The sequence below is a fragment of the Urocampus carinirostris genome, chromosome 13, assembly GCF_059441175.1.
Source record: "Urocampus carinirostris isolate Australia breed hairy pipefish chromosome 13, RoL_Ucar_1.0, whole genome shotgun sequence".
NCBI lineage: Eukaryota > Metazoa > Chordata > Actinopteri > Syngnathiformes > Syngnathidae > Urocampus > Urocampus carinirostris.
Genome location: NC_142361.1, coordinates 2,092,757 through 2,106,871, shown reverse-complemented (window position 1 = coordinate 2,106,871; position 14,115 = coordinate 2,092,757). Strand labels below are relative to the sequence as shown.

The 14,115-nt window shown below is 42.9% G+C and overlaps 2 pseudogenes; both read left to right on the top strand.

Annotated features, from left to right (window-relative positions):
- The first annotated feature begins 11,139 nt into the window (after positions 1–11,139).
- Positions 11,140–11,266, top strand: LOC148353478 (U2 spliceosomal RNA; annotated as a pseudogene).
- Positions 11,267–11,294: 28 nt separating this feature from the next.
- On the top strand, positions 11,295–11,516 carry LOC148353477 (U2 spliceosomal RNA; annotated as a pseudogene).
- The last annotated feature ends 2,599 nt before the right edge of the window (positions 11,517–14,115 follow it).

Sequence of the window (14,115 nt, the reverse complement as noted above, 5' to 3'; positions counted from 1 at the left end):
TCTATCTATCTATCTATCTATCTATCTATCTATCTATCTATCTATCTATCTATCTATCTATCTATCTATCTATCTATCTATCTATCTATCTAAAACCCATAACGATAGGATATAAAGTAATCAAAGTGTAGTTGTCAAACGGGAAGCAAATAAACTGAAGATAGAAGCAACAATAAAACAATATATCACAAAAATAGCGAAAATAACACGGGAGCTGCTGGAAAGGCTGCCACTGCGACGGCGCCTATGATCTATTCATGTTTTTCACTTAACCTCCTTAGGGGCCGGTCACACAGCCGTTTGCGGCTGAATCACGGCTAAAATTTTGCGTTTTTTTTTTGCCCGTGGTTGCCCGCAATGGAAAATGCGCAAAATTGGCCAACCCGCTGTTCATCGGTGGTATGCCCACAAAACAGACGCCGGCGACTGTTCCGCTTCCTTATCGCGTCATTTCTGCGTCATTTTCTCGTGTGGACCACGGGTATAAAAGCTCCCGAGCCGGTGTTGTGCCCAAATCCGACTCCTACGCAACACAAAGGCCGCGTGTATTTCTAATGATAGCCGCATTGCCGCAAAAGCGCCACCGGAGGGTGATCGTTTAATGGCAGCCGTTCTTTTCCAACGGCCGCTGCACCGCCGCAAAAACGCCGCCAGAGGGCCCTCCACTACGGGCTTCCATTCATTTCCAACGGGGGTTGCAGTAGCCTCCCGCGGCCACTTGGGGGCAGGTTTTGTGAGGGAAATACATGGTTGTCAACGGAGCTCCCATTCATTCCAAAGGGTCAATGTATTTCCAACGAGAGTGCAGTACCGAGAAAAATACCACAAGATGGCAATCGACCAGAAAGTACAAGACGGTTAAATAGGTGAAAGTTCGTTCGTTTGGGAGGATTTCAGCCATAAAGAGACGTTGTTTAATGTTTGAACGGAAAATAAATAAATATGTATCTATATTTTGTATCTACGTTGACTAAAAGGTTGTTTTCTTAATCGTTTTGCCCACAGAAATGTCAAGAAATAAAAATGGATTAAGACGAGGTCACTACGCTGACGGGGATCCGTGTTCACCCCCTTGACGTCTCGAGCACAACTGACGTGTGCTCGGCAAATCGCGCTGTATATACGCGGAGAAAGGCGTTTGACTGTCACACGCGTAACACGCTAATTTCACGTAATAACACCGCGATACAGGCGCAGAACATGCTATTACCATGCTCCACCTACGATTACCCGCTGAAATTTCCTGTCCTACCCATGTGTAACCACGCCCTGGCCACGGCCAGAGCACGTCGTTCCGCGTCATTTCCGCGTCATTACCTCGTGTTGACCACGTGTGCGGCACGCGGTTTAACACGTGCTCAAACTTTTGAGCAGCTTAAAGCGTGAATTTCCGACCGCGAGTAAAGCACTGCTGTATCTCGTCTATATGGCGGTCTCAAAACGTCCAACAGCGCCCAACAGCATCCGCTTCACGGCCAGAAGCGGTTCAGCCTTGATACGCTCGTGAAAGGCTGTGTACCCGCGCTCTGAAGAATTGAGCCGCGCAAAACTTTTTCGCGCTGCCACCCGCGCGCGAATTTTCGACCGCGTGTTAAGCACTGCTGTATCTCGTCTGCATTGCGATCTCAAAGCGTCCAATAGCGTCCGCCTCACAGGCAGAAATTTCTGGCCGTGATTCAGCCGCAAATGTCTGTGTGACCGGCCCCTTAGTGGAATGGACTCATGGTCAAAGGTTTTAAAAGTTTTGAAGGATTTCATGGCATGGCAGAAGAATGACTCATGCTTGCAATGTCTTGGTTGAGGTGGAGCCTCAGTATCATTCACCCACCTTGAATGCTTGTCCATGTAAGTTTTCCTTGAAGGAACGCCATTCCTGCAGCACTAAAGTCTCGTCAACATCAAGGAACTTCCTTGCCAAGGTCTGAAGATTGTGGATGCTTCCTTCCTGTGGTTTTCAAAACACTGAAGACTGCAATAATGTCCATAATTTTTTAACCTGGTTTCCAAGTGGCCTATCAGGCATCTGATGTAAGGTCTGGCAACCTGTAAGTTGCACAGGATAGAAATACAAATTCAGATTCAGATTCAGATCTACTTTATTGTCATTCTAGTACACGTGTATACAGAACGAAATGTCGATACATCTGACCCGCACAGTTTCCTTGAATGTACAGATATAAATAAATGTTGTATTGAGTTGTAGTATTGAGTGCTAATAATATACTAAATAATTATGGCTATGTATAGTATTTTACAGTAGCGCAAATAGTGCTAGAGGAGTAGCCAACCAGATGTGCAAGATGGGCAATCAGGTAAACAAGTCAGGTAAACAGAACAATAACACTGTAACAATAACACTGTAAGTACGATAGTGCAGAGAAACAGATGTGCAAGGAGTGGCTAGCTATACAGAACTGCCAGTAGTGCAAAAAGTCAAACAGAACCCACAGATGTACAGATTAGCAGCAGTTTAGATTTACTATGTGTTTGAGTGACCATTTAACAGTCTAATGGCCAGGGGGACAAGACTATTGTGGAACCTGGTGGTCCTGCACCGCACACTGCAGTACCTCTTCCCAGAGGCTAGCAGAGTGAACAGTCCATGATGGGGGTGAGAGGGGTCCTTGATAATGTTCTTAGCTTGGGATAGGCAGCGCTTCTGGCCAATGTCCTGAATGGAGGGAAGAGAAGTCCCGATGATTTTCTCTGCTGTCCTCGTCACTCTCCTCACTCTACCCCAGTTGGTAGCGCTGCAGCCTCCACACCACACAGAGATACAGCTGGTCAGGATACTCTCTATGGTGCCCCTGTAGAATGTGATGAGGGAGGGTGGGGGCAGGCGGGCTCTCCTCATCCTCCGCAGGAAGTACAGGCGCTGCTGTGCCCTCTTAACCAGTGATGTAGTGTTCACGGACCAGGTGAGTTTGTTTGTGATGTGCACCCCTAGGAACTTGATGCTGCTGACAACCTCCACAGCCTTGTTGTTGATGAAAAGTGGGGCATGGTTGGGCTGGTTTTTTCTGAAGTCGACAATGATCAAATTCCCCAACTCTTCTAACAGCAGGAAATGGTTTGCTGTTTGTCTGTTGTGAAAGTCGTTAAAGTAACTAGTAACCAGAAAATAAAGACTTTCGGATTAGTTCTGCTGGTTCGAGAGCGTTCTCCATCCGGGCACCGGTGCTGTGGAATGCTCTTCCCCCTGAGATCCGATCTGCAACCTCAGTGGAAATGTTTAAATCTAAACTTAAAACTCACTTCTACTCCATAGCATATGAATAACCTACTCTTCTCGTCGGCTGAAAAATAGTCTGTGTAATATAGTGTATCAATCTGTGAAGCCCTTTGAGACTCTTCGTGAATTAGGGCTATACAAATAAAAATGACTTGACTTGACTTGACAAGAGCGGAGTAGAGATTGCGAGTCCCGCAACTCAATTTCCATTTAATTAGATGTCGATCATTTTTGTCACGTGTCACCCTATGAGGGAGACAGTTTTGTAGCCAAAAACCTTTTTTTGTAGTAAACTTTGTTTTTGCGGGTATGATGTTGGGGTCTTCCAGAACTCGGCTTGAGGCCGGAGCCGGTGTGCCAACCGCATGCATACCCGTGTGACTAGCATAGCGGGCCTTCTTGAGGACTACAGGGCTAGCATTGCTGCTGACTTTAAAACAATGTTTTCTGTGGTGGAGGTCAAACTTGACAGCATCCAGTCTACAGCAGTAGATCACGGGCAACTTACTGTGACTCTCGAAGAACGATCAGCCACTATCCTTTCACAACCCCTCTCCACTCATTGCTATCACCAACAAGAGCTCTAGCTTCCACTATATTTCTTGGTCTCTTTCCATTTACTTCTCCTCTCTAGATCCCATTCAAAATTCGCTCCTCATCCATCCTCTCCATGTGTCCAAACCAAACGAGTACTCTCTTATCCACGTGCTTGCTCAGTTCCAGTACTACTCCAGTTCTGTCTCTCATAATTTCAATTCTCAAGCTATCCAATCTTGTCACTCCTAACATACTCCTCAAACACTTCATCTCAAAAACATTGAATTTCCTTCTCAAATCTGCGTTCAGGCTCCAAGTTTCTGCACCATACAACACAGTCGGCACAATCACACTCGCATACAGTCCCCTCTTAAAATCCATACCCATACTCTTGTTGCCCATCACTGTCCTCAGAGCACCCAAAACCTTGCTTCCTTGATTCACTCTGTGCAATACCTCGCACTCCATTCCACCAACTGCAGCCACATCACAACCCAAGTACCTAAAGCTTTCAACTTCTTCCAGCACTTGTCCATGCAACCTTATTTCCAACGCCATGCCCACTCCATTACGTGAACACTTCATCACCTTACTCTTCTATACATTCACACATAACTTACGCCTCTCACACACTCTTCCAAACTCCATTACCAACCTTCTCAATGTTTCCTCAGAATCAGCCACAAGCGCTGTGTCATCTGCAAACAACAACTGACTTACCTGCCACACCGTTCCACTGTTATCCATCATCTCTACACCTTTACCAAATACGCTTGCATTCACCTCTCTCACCACACCATCCATGTACACATTAAAAAGCCATGGTGACATCACACACCCCTGTCTCACACCAGTCAACACAGGGAACCGCTCAGTTGTCTCACTCCCTTCTCTTAAACATGCTTTGCTGTTCACATAAAAACTTTTCAATGCTTCCAACAACTTTCCACCCACTCCATACATTACCATCACCTGCCACACCGCCTCTATATCAACCCTGTCATACGCCTTTTCCAAATCCATGAAAGCCAAACAAATATCCTTGCCTTTTGCAAAATATTTCTCACACACCTGTCATACTGCAAACACCTGATCAACACATCCTCTTCCTTTCCTGGAACCACTCTGCTCCTCCATCCCCACCTCATTTGTTCTTCCTCTCACTCTCTTAATCAAGACTCTTCCATACAGCTTACCCGGCACGGACAACAAACTGATACCTCTCGAATTGCATTCCTTCTTATTACCACTTATGCACTACACCAATCAACAGGAACCACACCACTTAAAAAGCATACATTCAACAAGCATACTAACTAGTCAACCATAGCTGTGCCACCTTTCTTCAAGCATCCAAAAAACCATCCAACCCAGGCGCCTCCCCCCCATTCATTTCTTTCAGTGCGTTTCGCACATCCCCTGTTTCCACATGTTTTACATTTGAATCACCGAGCACGAGCATTCTCCCCATACCACCGATCGCCTCGACTCTCACTTCTCTCCCATCCTCCACATTCAACAACTCCTCAAAATACTCTGCCCATCTCATCCTGTCTGCACTCCTGCTAACCAGCTGGGCCTTCCTAATTTCCTTGGTTACTATTGGGCCGCAAATACACATTAAATACCTCTCTGGTTCTCCACATCACAAACCGACTGTGGCTGGGTTAAGTTGGAGGCTGACTCTTGCACGGACTTACGCCCTCTTATCTCTCAGATTTGTTTTACCCTATGTTCCTGCACAGAGCCTCTGCTCGGAAAATGCTGTTCTACTTGGGACTCCTAGAGCCAAGAAGAAGTCTGCAGGCTCGAGAGCGTTCTCCATCCAGGCCTCGGTGCTGTGGAATGCTCTGCCTCCGGAGATAAGATGTGCAACCTCTGTGGAAGTTTATTTAAATCTAAACTTAAGACCCACTTCTATTCAATAGCTTATGATTGATGCCCACCTCCTACTTTTCTTTTCCTGTCTTTTTCCGACTGCCTGGCTGGTGGTGATACGAAGGAGAAGGACGATTTGAGATTAGTCAGCGGACCAGCATCTGGACCTGAAGCATTTTAACGTCTGCATCGACCAGCCAGGAGAGATGGGAAGCTGCGTCATTGCTGTTATGGACTTTTTGGACAACATGCTTGAGGTGTCGCTGCGGCTATGGACTTTCTGGATAAATTTCAACAAATTACCTATGTTTTATTTTATTGATGTTCACTATGTTTTGTGTATTGTTACCCAATGCTAAATCTATTACACCCTGGTCTTCTGGAGGGGGATTAACCACTTTTGAGGCCCCTTCTCAAGGCTTCTCATTTTCCTCGTGCTGAGGTTTCTAGTTTTTCCTTGCCTGCATGCTTAAGATCAGAGGATGGCGTAATTGTTACCTGTGCAGTCCTTTGAGATATCTTGTGATTGAGGGCTATACAAATAAATGTGACTTGACTTGACTTTTAATAAATTGTAAACGGGCATGAGTACCTGAAACTAATACATGTTGAATTAGATGGCCGCACAATAAACATAAAACGAGAGGCACAAAATGAAAAACAAATCATAAAGGAAGTAATAAAAATATTCATTGACCTTTTTGCCTCACGTCTTGAAAAACTGATCCAATTACGTCAACGTCCGCTGGCTTTTGACACAACCCGTCAAAAATGCGCAAGGGAGATTACATCATAATGAGCGATAGCCTGACTTGTCAAAACCTTTTGCGGGCGATTCCTTTTCACAAATTCCGAGAATGCCTTAATTTGGGCCGAATGAATGATAGCTGTGAGTTGCGGGAAACCCTCCTCCTTGCCTGTTTACTCTGAATTGTGATGGTGGCACGAAGAGCATGCTGGGGAAACGCCAGCACACATGATTTAAAGTGAAATCCAGTTTGTTTACGTTCAGGAAACGGGGAGCGACGAATAGCAGTGCATACTTTACTGTATTTTTGACTAACTAGAGCAGGGGTGGCAAACACGCGGCTCTAGAGCCGCATGTGTCTCTTGGCCAATAAGAATGCGGCTCTTTGCCTCATCATATTTTCTATATACTGTGGTTCTTTGCCTCGTTTCATGTTTTTTTCCCCCCTCTTAACACACTTGAATCCATCAGAGTTAATAACAAATAATAAACAATATTTTGAAACATAACTGACTGCCAATCATCTGCGTAGGTTACATATAATGCCGGGAAATTAAGTAAACATTCGAGCGTGCAGACCCTCATGGTCAAAATGGCAAAATGCAAAGCGAAACGAAAATAGGAAGATGAACACAGGGCATTTCAGGAAGAATGGGAAGATGTTTACTTTTTTGTTGAACCTAATGGCAAATCACTCTGTTTATTATGCAGTAGCACGATATCCCATTTCAAGACTTCAAATCTTCAGCATCATTTTAGCACAGCCCATGCTGATATTGACACAGAATTCCCCAAAGGTACTTAACTACGCAAGCAAAAATTGAGAACCTGGAAAAGCCAGGTAAAAAGACTCAAATGTTTGAGCAATTGATTAAGCATGGAGAAACTGTGACTCTTGCCTCCTATAGAGTGGCGTGGAACATTGCCCGTGCTAAAAAAAAACATAAAGCGAAGGCCAGTTTTTGAAACAGTGTTTTGTGGATTTAATTGAAACTCTGGCTCCAGATATTAAAAAACTCAAAGATTCCATTACTGATCTACAGCTGCACGACACACAGTTGAAACCAGAGTGTCAGACATAAACAAAGCGCTTGAATGAGGTCAGTGCATGGTGTGGCCCTTTGACTCTCACAGTTAAAAATGTTGGCATTATTTTCCCGTTCAGGTACTTTTTCACCTGAAACTTTGGTATGTAGAGACATTTGTAAGTAGAGGTACCACTGTATATGGTGGTCGCTTTTATGAATGGTTACATGATCCCGAAAGACGTGACGTAACAAACTCGAAGGAGAGCGAAAAACCGGGCCGCTGAAAACAGCGCCGGGTGTGCCAAGGAGGCACGCGCCGTTGGCATTCTCGAGCCAGCGTAACGCATCACTTTTGACCATCAGTAACTATAATGGCATTGTAACAGCAATAAAAGTAATCAGTTGGATTACCCCGTTACTAAAAAAAAAACTGTTCATTTTTCATTGTCATTGATATCAACATTGTAAAACATTGTTGATCAACCATGGTACTCCAGGATAAAATACGGAATATAAAGACTAAAAGATAAAGACTATTAAGATGAATGGGTGAAAACATATTAATAATTACAATTTACTGCTAAGAAAAACTGGCCTTAGTTATAATAAAAATATTGCAGTGAAGAAGAATAGTGCATTGTAACAATAGTGCAATGGAAAGAATTGCAATAACATTTAGCAGCATCTTTTAAAAACGTAATTTATTTTTCAACAGATTTCTGTTGACGAAGCCATCAAATATTCTAGAACCTCTGAAGTGGATAAATGCAGTCACCATGGTAACGACAGAGATGCTATTCCATTAGTGACCAACCTCTACGTCATCGTTATTTTTTTCAGTTATGTTGCTCAAACCTCTCTATCATTTCTATGCCCCCGCAAGCCGCAACACACTAACCGCAATCAGACAATATAATTGTTCGCCAGTTGAGGGTGAGAGGGTGGTGGTGGGAGGTCAGCTACCCACCATTATTGTGAAGAAGTGCTGATGTTTCAACAGCTTTCAGTTGCTTCACCTTTTTACACCATTTGTTTCCAGTTAACTTGGCGTATTCAGCATGTTTCGTCTGGCAGTACCTCATTCTCTTGTCAAATTTGCCGTATGTAGTTGCTTCAGATTTTGGTGAAAAAATAGTTCAATTTCCACCTGTCCTGGAAGCGGTGGCCCTCACAGTCAACTTTCCTTTTTTTATTTACAGTTGCCATGTCAGGAATGGGGTGGGCTAAAATGTTTACAGAAAGCCAAGTGTAAGGTGGCCAAAGGGCTACTGCCATTATCTGATCAAATGGTGAGTTTCTTTCTTTTCTTTTTTCTTCCAAATCTTATACTGTGGTCAACAGAAGCTGCGAGCCCGTAAAGATTTTTGGACTTGGGACATGCCTGCTTTTAAGGGATAACAAAATACCAATTTTCTTATTTAATTAGGCAAAATGCATTATCTTGGAAAATCTTCGTCTCTCTCTTTCTTTATCCCGCTCTTGCTTGCATCCTTTACATCTCTCTCTCTCTCTTTCCCTCTCTCTCTCTTTCTCTCATTCTTTAGCTATATGTCTCTGTTTTTTCTTTCTCTAACTCTCGCTTGCTAACTTTCTCCCTCTAACTCTTTTGCTAACTATTTCTTTCTTTCTTTCTTTCTTTCTTTCTTTCTTTCTTTCTTTCTTTCTTTCTTTCTTTCTTTCTTTCTTTCTTTCTTTCTTTTTTTACCATTTATGATGTTTTTTATTATGAGTGACTAAAAAGGGGGGAAAATGTAGCTAAATTAACACTTAAACGTTAACACCGAAAACACAGGAAACATAAATTAAAATATCTACTAATCTACTGAATCCATTTTTGGAGCAGTATTCGAGTCAGTTGTATAGAGAAGAACAGGTAGTTGTGTTATAGAATTTTTTAATGTGTAATGCAAGTCACCAGCAACATATTTATCCTAAACTTGAAGTGCAACAAAGATAAACAGTATACATCCAGCATGTATCCATCATCTGCTCTGCTTATCCTCAGTAGGGTCAAGGGGGTGCTGGACCCCATCCCAGCTATCTTCAGGCAGTGAGCAGGGAACACCCTGATCTGGTTTCTAGCTAGTTGCAGAGCACACATGGACAGACAAAAATTCACCCGTTCATTCACACCTAGGGACAGTTAGGACCAGCCAATTAATTTGACATGCAAATTTTTGGAATGTGGGAGGAAACTGGAGTGTGCAGAAGAAACCCTGCATTTGAACCCATGATCTCAGTAAACAGTAAACAATATAATGAAATAATAATCAACATGTACATGAACATGGACAAAAATGTGCTTAAGCATGTAAAAAAACCTACATGAACACACACAATGAAGTACGCAAACTTGCGCAAAAACTTCAAGAACACGCACAAAACGCATATAATAAACAGTCATAGATATACACAAATCGTACGTAAACGAATGCACAAAAATGTACGTAAACACACACCAAAACATACGTAAACAAACACTATAACATACGTAAACATGCACAAAACGTCATTTATGACCGGCAGTGACGGTAATGGCGGAAAAAATAATTAGATAGATTATCCCGTAACTGAAAAAAATAATGCCGTTACATAACAGCCTTCTTTGTAACGGTGTTATTCCTAACACTGGTGATAGCTGAATTACTTGAAGTAACTGTTACTAAATACTGTTTTTCAGTAACGTTCCCAAGACGCCACCTGCCCCCACCCACCCTCATCACATTCTACAGGGGCACCATAGAGAGCATCCTGACCTGCTGTATCTCTGTGTGGTGTGGAGGCTGCAGTGCCTCCGACTGGGGTAGTGTGAGGAGGGTGATGAGGACAGCAGAGAAAATCATCGGGACTTCTCTCCCCTCCATTCTGGACATTGGCCAGAAGCGCTGCCTATCCCGAGCCAAGAACATCATTAGGGACCCCTCTCACCCCCATCATGGACTGTTCACTCTGCTAGCCTCTGGGAAGAGGTAGTGCAGTGTGCGGTGCAGGACCACCAGGTTCTGCAATAGTTTTGTCCCCCTGGCCATTAGACTGTTAAATGGTCAATCATTAACATAGTAAGTCTATACTGCTGCTAATCGGTACATCTGTTTGTTTGTTGGTTTTTTTTTGCACTACTGGCAGTTCTTTATACCTAGCCACTCCTTTGCACATCTGTTCTCCTCTGCCCTATCGTACTACAGTGTTATTGTGACTGTATAGTGACTTGTTTACCTGACTGCCCATTTTGCACATCTGGTTAGCTGCTCCTCTTGCACTCTTGCACTCTTTGCACTACCGTATAATACTATACATAGGCATAATTATTTAGTATATTATTAGAACTTCAATACTCCAACTCAATACAACATTTTATTTATATCAGTACATTCAAGGAAACTGCGGGTCAGATGTATCGACATTTCGTTCTGTATACACGTGTACTAGAATGACAATAAAGTATATCTGAATCTGAATCTGAATCTGAATAACACACACAAAAAAGTGGGTAAACACACACAAAAATATGTGAAAATACACAAAACGTACGTAAACGCATAAGAAGTACGTAAACACGCACAAAAACTTACTGCATTTGACCGGCAGTGACGGTAATGGTGGAAAAAATAATTAGATAGATTATCCCGTAACTGAAAAAAATAATGCCGTTACATAACAGCCTTCTTTGTAACGGTGTTATTCCTAACACTGGTGATAGCTAAATTACTTTAAATATAGCTGTTAGAAATAGCCGTCAATCATGAATAGATTTTTGCAATCCGGAGATGGAATAAGAGCTTGCTCTGTCCACTCCACGCATCAGCCCGGTATTGCAGTACTTCCGGGAACGGTGCATTCGCAATGATCGCAGCAAGGCTTTAGGGCTAGGACCTTAGCTTGGCCTTTTGGCTGAGAGTAAGTGTCCCGGCTCCTAGGCTTTGTAGCGTATTCTGAACTGACCGATAACGGATAATGGATAATGAATAACGAAGATAGAACAATAACCCTTAAAAACCCCTTAAAACTGTAACTGAGATGGAATAAGAGCTTGCTCTGTCCACTCCACGCATCACCCCGGTATTGCAGTACCTCCGGGAATGGTGCATTCGCAATGATCGCAGCAAGGCTTTAGGGCTAGGACTTTAGCTTGGCCTTTTGGCTGAGAGTAAGAGTCCCGGCTCATAGGCTTTGTAGCGTATTATGAACTGACCGATAACGGATAATGGATAATGAATAACGAAGATAGAACAATAACCCTTAAAAACCCAAAAACCCAACTGTAACTAAATAATGTTTTTCAGTAACATGCCCAAGACTGACGGCCGTAAATAGCTTCCTCCCCAATTATGTGTCAGGATGAATACATCATCGTAGCGCTGGGTCTTCTTGCCTTAAATCTTGTTTACAAACACTGTTGAGTATCTCACACTCAGCAGGTTCCACTGTTTCCTGGCAGAGGGCTTAAGCGTTGCATGCTTAGTCACCGGAAAAATCTCATCATAAGCGTGTGCTTGTGGTGTTTAATCCTACACATCTCATTTTAGGGACTGCATCAAAAATAAAGCGCTTATATAACAGAGCAGAGCGGGTGCGCCTTTTGTTTATCTTGTGTGGAAAAAAACTTCGCTTGAATCATCTAGCTCATCTGAATGTTCTTTGTTTTATGGCCTCGTTCTGATGTGGGCAAACTCAGAAGTAGATGCTGAAAATAAAACATCTGGATAAGGATGGTTACGCCACGTTTGTAGAATATGATAATCAGGGTTGGTTTTAAGGTTCAGAACTTTGGGGGTGCTGAGCACTCATAGTGTCTAGCAGGTTAACTTTATATTTCTTAAGTGGTTTAAGATCACTTGACCCTGTTCAAGAGTGTCACTCCTAATTAGTGAACATCACGTTACACACTGTGTGGTTGGCAGACACACTATTACCGTAAATTCCGGACAATAGAGCGCACCTGATTATAAGCTGCACCCACCAAATTTTAAGAAGAAAACCGATTTTGTACTTACACAAGCCGCACCTGTATATAAGCCGCATACGCCCACATTAACACAAACACAAAATTAACCCTAACCGACTTTAAGTACAGAGTCCAAAAATCACAGCCGGCAAAATTAACGGAAAATGATACCGGTCCTTAAGGTTTGATGCAGACCGGCAGAGTCCGGGTCCCGTTGAAAGTAATCCAAAGAAAAAAGTGTATATTTCCAAAGGTAAGGGTGGGAAAAATATATATCCGCTATTGTCCGCCGTGTCCACAAACACTCACCTTTACCGGTCTCCACTTCCCGCCAGCCCGCGTTTGTTAAGCCCCTTCTTTTTAATTTGCCTGTCCAAATTATATCAGAATAAGTGTCCAAAATAAATACAAACAAATACATTACATATATATACAGTTGCAAATACATATTATACATGGTTACACATATTTACAAAGAAAGACGGTACACCGAGAGAGTTTTCAAAGCTTTAATAATAATAATACAAGTTTCATCCGGGCAGTTAATGCTAGCAACACGCTAGCAACACGCTCGCAACACAGTAAATGGGTCTGTTAAAAAAAACATACCGTACTTGTAAAAATCACGGTAAACCGTCCTCATCTTCCTCCTTAGAACTGAAGCCATCAAAGTCGTCTTCCTCAGTGTCAGAAAGAAACTTTGTCGTACAGACCTCGTCCCACGCTCCTGCAGCCGGTGTTATGCCGAGAAATGCATCCCTGCCGAGAATTGCATCCCCTGTCGCGGGACCGCACACACATCACTCCTGCTACTACAACCACTTTTACGTACCTCGTTTTATCTCACTTTTATATCTGTTGATGATTTGACAGTTCGTTTCAGCATAATAAGCTTTATGGTAGAGTGCATAACGGTTTAAATATGAGCGATTTGAGTCGAAAAAGGCAAAATAAACACGTTACCTGCTCAAAAGTGGTTTATAGACGGTGTGCAATACCGTTCGATTACATTCACAACAAATACAAGACAGAATGGTTTAAGTTGTATTACATTCCCAACAAATGCAAGACGAAGTGGTCTTGGAGATATGTTCGCCATTACATTCCAAAGAGTGATATAAAAGTGAGATAAAACGAGGTAAAAGTGGTTGTAGTCGTGGGAGTGACGTGTGCGCGCCCCAGCAATTCTCGGCAGGGATGCATTTCTCGGCACAACACCGGCTTTTCGGAAACCGTTGGTGATGGGGGATTTTTTGATGCTGCCCCACGCTGTCAGGATCCACTGGCAGACTTGCGAAAAAGTTACCTTTCGCATGGGGCCAGTTTTAGTGAAGTTGCAGTCTTCCTCGGCGCATATATTCCACCGGTCTAAATCTTACCTTTTGTACTCAAGCGCCCCTGGCGGCCGTTAGAAAGATTACATAAATCGGCCGCATCACTGAATAAGCCGCAGGGTTGAAAGTTTGGGGAAAAAGTATTGGCTTATAGTCCGGAATTTACGGTACTACGACATGCCCAGTTTTTACTCATTTATTTCAAATAGAGTATACACATACACACACACACACATACACACACACACAAATACATATACACACACACACACACACACTTTGCTAGTCCAGCTAGGCTGATCATTGTTGCATTTGATTCACTTCAGCTAAAATGAGGACATATCCATTGATGATAACAAAGTAATAGAATTGGGTGGTAAAATACTTGTTCAACATAACCACTATATGATATA